At 32.2% G+C, this 9,678-nt stretch overlaps 1 pseudogene; it reads left to right on the top strand.

The window, feature by feature from the left end:
• The first annotated feature begins 7,804 nt into the window (after positions 1–7,804).
• Positions 7,805–9,395, top strand: LOC143551053 (protein JINGUBANG pseudogene; annotated as a pseudogene).
• The last annotated feature ends 283 nt before the right edge of the window (positions 9,396–9,678 follow it).

Raw genomic sequence — 9,678 nt, 5'->3', positions numbered from 1 at the left:
ATACAAAGTTATTTAGATGTTTGGGACGAAAATGTTGAGTTTTCGGGAAAAAAGTGAGTTTTCCGGCCAAAAACGTTTCTCCGACGACCTGCAACTAGCGTTGTTAGGATTCTGTTAGTCGCGGACCGTTAGGAACAAATACGTTCAAAGTTGGGACCATCAACAACCAATTCGTTAATTGTGACCGACAGTGACCAAAAGACAATAGTTGAGATTAATAAAAACCAATATACCTATAAAAGAGGATGGATAATTTGTGGATCTTTGTCACGATTACGGGTGCATTAAGATATGATTGACCTACTTTTACCTTATATGTGTAATCATGTTACGGATGTGACATTGTTTGTTTAAATATGTAACATATGTATAATGGTGTTTGATCTATGTGTTTAGTGCTGTGAACTTTATGTTAAATCAATGTTGAAGTAGATAACTTGACTACTTTTGAATAATTTTATGACTTTAAAATCTATTTCTTTGTTTGTGTTTTAGACTTTAGTACACATGAGTTTGGTTTGTAATGATTATAAATTTGAACACCAAATTGTTTGGGGTTAAAAATGATTAAATTGCTAGTTGCTAATAATTATGAAGTTGAACATCCAAATTCTTGATTTGATATTGGTGATATAGATAGTAGTCATTATGAGATGGATAAATGTTATGTGGCAATAAATGACATGATAGTTGGATGACAATTACTTCATTGATTATTCATTATTGAGATAACCATCATCACTTCTACTAGATAACATACAATGCTAACAATTTCATTAACAAAACCTAAATTTCCAAAATATCATCAAACATCAACTATTCATTAGGTAACGATGAGATTTTTTTACCGAAAAACTCACATAACCTCGTCATAGATAAACGATGAGATCAGACAAATTATAGCTTTTGTTAACAAGACTTGCAAAGACCGACTGGGGAGATGACCTTCAAGAGTTAAGATACGAAACCAGTTGAAACAATATTCGAATATGATACCTTTACTATAGGGTAGTATGATACATGGATCTTTGGTATACCTTAAAGCCACAACTTCCTCGCCACGTGAGTCATTAACACGTCATGTGTTAACTCTATGTTGTTAAAGATCAATTGTAGGATGTCTTTCATTATATCAAACATCGTATATCCATGTATTCAAACCGACCAGATAACCTCCCATGAACCCACACTACAAATTTGGTTGGATCTCTACTTCCTAGGATTTTTGTTTTTCACTATCAACAAAATAAACATTCTATTCATAAATAACATACACAAGGATACGGCATTCGTTTACCAAATCAGTATTTTAAATTATTCTTAACTTGTTCGAAGAAAGCAAGCATTAGTGAAGAGAAAGAAAAAGAACGTACAAAACCCGAGATAATTAATAACCCGTTTTTTTATTTGCTCGTCATATTTTGTAGGATGCATTCAGAAAAAAGAAAAAAAAAATCTTCTTTTTATCTACAACAAATTTATTTTCACCTAAATTCCTGTAATCTTGTGCTTGTAAGAATTTAAATTCACTACCTTTATTTTTAAAAGGACAATACCATACCACTAAACCATTAGATTTTAGATAAAAAAAAAATTGAAATTATTATACCACTTAGTACTTCCAATATCTTCTTAAAACAATATCATTCATATTTATAAGTTTATAATAAAAATTGTTGCCACATGTCACCAATAAGATAGATTTATAGAGGGCCATATCACATGCTATTGGTAGTTGGAAGATAGTTTAATTTTTTAAAATGACATTAAATGAAAAAAAAAAGATTCAACAAATATAGAAAACGCAACATAGACAAGTCTGTAAGAGAGGGAACAATTAATACTATATTTAAGAGATTAAATAAAATAGCAAAATTTATATAATAACTTTTTTTAATATAAATAAGATGAGTGAAACCGTATCTAATCGTATCATCACCAAATACATTATAAAATAGTAATACGTGGCATATCTTAAAAGTCAACGGATTTGTCATAAGAGGTTTGACTTCCTCAAACTGAGATTTTTCTTGAATTATTTTTTGTAACCTATATATATTAAGTTATTAACTTCGGCTTGACAAAAGATATCATAATACAATAATAAAATAAGATTCATTCAGATTAATTAAATAAAGGTGATGCTCAGTATGTGTAGTGCTTTCGTCATAGCATTTTATAAACAATTGAAGAATTGTGTTTTAAACTATTTTAAATCATGTTTCTGTTTGATCAAGTTGTCTATTAATATGATATTCTTCTTTTGCTTTATCTCTATCACTTAATCCACATTAATCTAAATGGATGACATAGAGGTGCAAAAATCTTAAACGAGTTACAATCCGATTACAATTAAAACTAGTAACAAAACCCGTCGCGTTGGGACAATGCAAATTAGTGAATTTCGGTTGGTAGCTATTGACCTCTTTACGACACAGACACTAAATCCAACAAATAAAGTAGGAAACACCCATAACAGTAATTACACTAGTATAGTTTATGATGTAAAACAATAATGTATGTAAAACGACGCTTATTCCATCGTTAAAACTTACGTGTTACAACGGCTGGTCGATGCAAATTCTATGGTATCCGTTAGATTTGCTATGTAAAACTTAACATGAAAATACAGTTAGGTTCGTTGCATAAAAATTAACATAATATAAGTAAGCAAAAAGAAATCATGTTGTGGTCAAATAACAACATGACACATGGCATGAAAAGGTGCTTATCGCACCGATCATGACTTCCAATTGAATGTAAAATGTGTAATATAAATGAGGGGTGTTTTTTATATTTAAAGTTTTTTTACATTTAAAGTTATATCTTCAAATTCGGCCTCAAATACCATGTGTTAGACGAGTCAACCATTTACGACATATACGTAATCAAAATTCTAATTATTTTCATTTTAACTCGATATCTAGTCGTAAAATTACCGCAGTTTTAATGGGTACACTTTGTAGTTCTCACGACTTTGATCACTATGTTGACTCTTAAACTTAGTAAAATAAATATATTATTTCAAAAAGGTTAACATTTTCAACGTGTCAAAAACATACAAATTTGTGGAAATATGTTAGTCATTTGAGGAAATACATTGTCATTTTCCTTAACCGTTGTTGACAAACCAAAATTGTCTCACTAGTTTAAGGTACATGCATGAACGTGTAGAAGTTAGAACACATGTTGTCTCATAAATTGATTCGTGTCAAGTGTTGAGTAAATAGAGTTAATGAGTATAATGTTAAATTGTCAAAACTTTTATATAATTTATACACGCAAGTCATATATGAACCATCTTATTCTATAAGGTGTTATGTAATTACTTGTCTATATCATGTTGTCATGTTTTAATTATTTCATGCACCAAGAAAATACCAGCAATTCATGAACTTGACATATGCGGACAGGAACGATTGCGCTAACAGGTATTTTCACCTGTGCCTGATTTTTTTTATTTATTTTTCGGGTCGACGAGAGAGATCCTTGCTGCTATATAGAACTAGAGCAGGGTCCAAAGGTTTATTGACTACTTGACTGTAAAACTTTATACCAACAGATGTATCTAACGTACATATTTTAATATAGTTTTTTTTTAAATTGTCACCGGTAAATAGTTAAAGCAAATATAAAAAAAAAATTGATTTATAATTACAATAATTTGATCATGAGAATGGAAGAAAACATAAAACTTTCAAGCTTTAACAAGACCAACGAATAACACAAATAACCAAACAAGCAATGATCTACTATCTAGCGGTACCCTAGTGACTTTATTAGAGAAGGGCATCGGTTCAAATCTTATTCGTGGAAAAAAAAAATGCCATGCACGAGCTAGTGCGTCTTTGAACAGTAAGTTTCCTATGAAATTGGTGACAAGTCAAGTCACCAATGTTGTTTACGATCATGAACGAGGATGATATTTTGCCAATGAATGTACGCGGGTGACTGGACTTTATTAATTGTTCAAAAAGAAAACACAATTAAATTTTCAAGATGATTGAATATAGGGTTTGTAAGAAAAATATAGGACCAACATAAAAATATGCCACGTCATTCTTATTTCTTAGTGACAATAACACTAACCTTATTATTTTGTTCTTTGTTGTTTCTTTCTAGTCAACGTTAAGGTAGCCAAACAAAAAATAACGAACACATTTATTCTTTTACAAAACCAGCCCTTGTAAATTAAAAAATATTCAAAACCAACCCCTTCTAATTATAGTTGGTCGGTTGATGACTATATATAAGGTTAAATTTCCTTTTATGTTATGTACTTTTGTGTGAATGGGGGTGTGGACATGGGTTAGAGGCCGGTGGTTGTAATCAAGTTCCACATGAAGCATAATTAATATGTTTTGGGTGATAATGACGGTTTAATTGTACACCATATGTAACATAATGTAACATGTAACAAGTAGTTATGGTATAGTGTTCATTATATGTAGATTACATGATTTATATGTAATGCAAGACATGGTGCCTTGAAAGGGGTATGAAACGTAATAGTATTTATTTGCTAAGACGAGTCACAAGTTATCAGTTATTATTCATGTATAGTGAGAAATTTTTTTATTTTGAAAAATTGGAAAATAACATGGTCCGTTGTGGCATACCAAATGTTTTGAGATAGCATCAACTTAATTGTGTTGTAGCGTTTGGGTTTGCTACTCACGTACGCCCTTAGGATTGGTCTTAACAAAACAAAAAAAATGTGTGCACCTCGAAATGCCTGCACCTTTTGCATACCATTCAATGAGAGATAGGGTTATTTCCCTGGCACGTCTATGTCTAGAATACACCAGTGATTTTTATCAATAAGCGAGTCAAAACAACTTGTCCTCTGGCAACAAGGGATGCATGGAAGGCCCTCGTATACGACTCTGTGCCGCCACACCCACTTTATTCTTTACCAAATTAGGTTAAAGTGAAACACGCCGCTACATAAAACAAACAAGTTCCCTTAGTTACAAGAAACCGTCTTGTCACGCTCTTTGTTAAATATAACTTCATCCGTGTTTATTAAACACTATTTTGATTACTAGCTTGACCAAGTAAGAAAGTTATTGATACATCTTAATGCAAAGATTAAAAATGATACAAAATAATTAACTTTGATAAGTATCACATGTAAATTTGCCGTCTTGTTTGTTTGGTGTTTAGGCAGTCTTGTTTGTTTCTTTGGTTCTGTCTTGGGGTTTTCGCTAGTTTCCCCGCTAGCCTTTCTATAAATTTGACGTTCAAAAAAAAAGTATCACATGTAAAAGTGTAAAACCAAATAAACTTGAAGGATGTAAATTGAATATTTCTAGAAGGTCCCAAAGGCCATCCATGATCCAGCATGCATCCAAGATCCACACCAAACTTCCTAAACAAGTAAGCCACGTTTCAAACGTTAAAAGTCAATCATCCATTCATCGGCTTTCTAAAAAGGGTTAGGCGAACACGTCATAATTCATAATAATTTACTAAGAAAAAAAAAGATAAATTGAGTTTAATTTTTCAGGTGATTACAATGTAACGGTTTTAGGGTTAAGGATGATTTCCTCTGTCCTCTCTTTTTCTTAGATTACTTGTAGTGGGATGAGTTACAAAATAGGACGTTTTGTGCCATGTGATGACTAATCATCAAATGTTTAATTTTTGTTTTAAGGGTGTGGTGATGTTGTATCTCAATACACACACACATATACCACAAACAACACAATATAATAATATTTTTTAAAGAGATCTCCGATGGCAAAAAGCACTCGCTCCCCCCTCCCCCCTCTCTATCGCCCCATTTATCGGGCGAGGGGGGGGGGGGTGATGGTGGTTTGTTCACCCGCAAAAGACATAAACTTGGTTGTTAAAATAAAATAAGTTAAATAACGTAACAGGGTAATTCATTAACGTTTTTTTAACAATTTCTAAACTAAATTTTGTTAAATTAAACTGTATCTGTTTAGAGTTTACAATTTTTTAGGTGAAATCTAATTTAACCTTTTTTTGTAACGTTTGATATATAATATTTTATATAATTTCAAATATACGTTAGAACGTATTTCTTTCTTTTACTTTTTTTCACATAAATATTATCATAAGTTGACGCATACCTGCTAAATATATATTATCTTTCATATAAGTCAGTTTGTCATTATATTTTTATAACGAATAAAGATAAAGTTAAAGTTATCACAACAACACGTTTAATTTTATACAAAACATGCATTATATGTAATAGAAACTTATCATTTTGTTTTAAATTATAAAAAAAGTAGGAAATTGACATAAAAAAGCGCGCTGTGGTGTATAAGTGTATAACTAGTAATCTATACTATGTATAATATTATAATACACTAAATAAGGGCAAATTAAGACACTAATTTTTAAGTAATTTACAATACTTAAAGCAGAGGTACATGTGTTAGTAAGGGTAAACATGTCTTTTAAACACAATTCATTCAACTTACAAGTTTGGTCTCTCATCTTTAACCATATTATGTTTTTAATTTAACATGTAAACTAACTTCTCACCCATGATTTTTAAACGACTATAACCTTTTCATACGTTAATATTTTTATAAACAAATTGCACCATAAAAACGAGCATTTTATTCTCTTTAATTTAGATATGATATTGTTGTAATTTTTTTTCATTTTAAATAAATTAATATGTTATGTAGGGGTGTTCAGTGTCGGTTTTGATGGTTTTTAAGTTAAACTTGTTAGTCCAACCGTTAATACTGATTTGTTGTCGTCCAAAACCAAACTCAACTATTGAAAGTTGAAACCAAATTGTTACTAATGGCATGGTTCCAGTTTGGTTTCACAGTTTAAACTTTAATAATAAATTTAGTTTAAAATAATTAATAATTTAAATGTACTATCAATTTTAACTAAAAACCAGCATAATATGATACTTGAGAATTGAGATGATCATAAATAAAAAATGGTAATTTTAGCCACATAAATGGTAAATATTGATGGAAGATCTAGGACGTGAAATAATAACAACAAAGATTACAAAAGGAATCATATTGTAATTAGATTAATTTACAGTCTTTTCTGGTTTCATATGGCCGGTTGCCGATATAAACCCAACCATTCACTACGTTTTGAAAATTTTGAAAGCGACCAACAAACCGGAAGTAAAAAAGAAAAAGAAAAAAGAAGTCAAACCAATGACCGATTTAAACGTTTTCAAGGTTTTAACCGAACCATAAACACTTATATTTGTACGTGATTAGCAGATTCAAACACCCGCTGCATCACGCGGGCACCCGTCTAATTATACGTATGTTTATAATATCTTCCTTATAATATTTTATTGATCACACTATAAATAAGGATAAAAAAACCTGAGCCCGTCGGATACGCGAAACATTCGAAGCCGGTATATCCGAAACTTAACGGGTATTTGGCTGTGTAGGGATCATACTCATAAATTAATATAACATTGTATAGATCATACTCATTAAGTAATTTAGAATTGTATAGATCATACTCATAAATTAGTATAAAGTTGTATAGATCATAGTATACTCATAAATTAATACCATATAATGTTTATATCATAATATCTAATGTCTAAACAATAAAAAAATCACACAAACCTTATAACTTGTTTAATATTTTAATAACAATATTTGTTATTCTATACAGGTGTCTTCATAAAATAATATAATACTACACATACAAAAGTATAATACAAGTAAAATATACAATTTGTATACTTAGAATCCACAACTATTATTAATTTAATAATTATTTACAAAAAATCTTTGAGAAATAATGACATCATGTACAGCAGGACACGTGTTGCTAATCCCACCTATGGTACAACTACTTTCACCCAACACACATCTTTTCACATACACAAACATGTTATAAATATGAACCTTAACATCTCATTCACTTTTAATATTCTCACACGTTCATTCTTTTGTTCCAAACATCAACATTGATTCATTCATCCATATTATTCATTCAATCTCAACAAAATGACTAGGGAAAATCCCAGCAAATCCAATCAACTCCGCCGACAAAAACTCGCAGTCCTCTTCCATGGCTCCGAACCAAATATTTTAATCGTGTCCAACAACGAAAATAGTTTTGATCATCGACAAAGTAACGCTTCGTCCTATAGCCCTGATGTGTCATCAACGTCTTCTCCGGTTTACTACATGTCACCTATGAATCAAATGACATCACCCTACACCAAGTCCCCGTGGACCCAGGTCCAGGCTGATGATAATACTGATACTGGTACCGATAACTTTCACAGTGTGGGACTCATAGTGTCTTTGGTACGTGAAGAGGGACATATTTATTCGTTAGCTTGCTCTGGAGATTTGTTGTATACTGGATCCGATTCGAAGAATATTCGAGTGTGGAAGAATTTAGTTGAATTTTCGGGGTTTAAGTCGAGTAGTGGATTGGTGAAGGCAATTGTAGTGTTCGGTGACAGGGTGTTCACCGGGCACCAGGACGGGAAAATTAGGGTTTGGAAGTATACTAATAAAAATAATAAGAAAAAAGCTTATAAGAGGGTGGGTAGTTTACCAACAACTAAGGATTATATTAAAAGCTCGATGAACCCGAATAACTACACTGAAGTAAGACGCCATAGCAACGTGCCATGGATCAAGCATTACGACGCGGTTGCAAGCATGAGTTTAGACGAAGAACAAGGGTTGTTATATTCCGGATCATGGGATAAAACAGTTAAAGTTTGGAGGCTGTCAGATTCCAAATGTTTGGAATCTATTAATGCACACGACGATGCTGTTAACAGCGTCGTCGTGGGGTTTGACAGTTTAATTTTCACTGGGTCCGTTGACGGGACAGTGAAAGTGTGGAGGAGGGAGTTGGTTGGGAAAGCGTGTAAACATGTGCTTGTTTACACACTTTTGGACTAGGACAGTGCTGTGACATCTATGGCAGTGAGTGCCAAAGATGTCACAGTGTATGCGGGGTCCTCAGATGGGTTGGTTAACTTTTGGGAAAATGGGAAGCAAACACTGTCACATGGTGGAGTTTTGCGGGGGCACAAATTGGCAGTGCTGTGTTTAGCTACGGCCGGGAGTTTGTTGCTGAGTGGGTCAGCGGATAAGAGTATTTGCGTGTGGCGAAGGGAAGGAGGTGGGATGCACACGTGTTTGTCGGTTTTATATGGGCATACTAGACCGGTGAAGTGTTTGGCGGTTCAAGGGTGGTGTGAAGAGGAGGAAGACGGTGGCCGGAGAGATCAAGAATGGGTAGTTTATAGTGGTAGTTTGGATAATTCTGTGAAGCTTTGGCGAGTGTCCGAACAACCACAGTTTATGCAACTACAAGAACAAATATGAACATTGTCTTTTTTTATTTTATTTAAATGTAAATGGAGATGAGTGTTCTATGAAATATATATTAAAAAAAGTGTAATATATTTATAAAGTTAAATATACGATGTGTATAATGTTATAATTTTTATACATTTATGGATAAGTGAGATTAGAGCTTGGTTTATATACAGTTTAAAATCTGTTAACTGCAATGATACAGTAGCCTTTTTTTATTTCTTTTAATTTTTTACATTTGCAAGGGTAAATTTGTCATTTTACTTTAATTTAATGAAAATTTGAATGTGAGTACTTTAGAAAAACCATTTGTCTTGGCATCGATTATTTACACACCACATCGATTATTGCATTA

This window comes from Bidens hawaiensis, unplaced genomic scaffold, assembly GCF_021521415.1.
Source record: "Bidens hawaiensis isolate Kalapana, Puna unplaced genomic scaffold, B.hawaiensis_p1.1 tig00016259_1, whole genome shotgun sequence".
Lineage (NCBI taxonomy): Eukaryota > Viridiplantae > Streptophyta > Magnoliopsida > Asterales > Asteraceae > Bidens > Bidens hawaiensis.
Note: the sequence above shows the minus strand (reverse complement) of the source record. Positions and strands in the feature narration are given on the sequence as shown.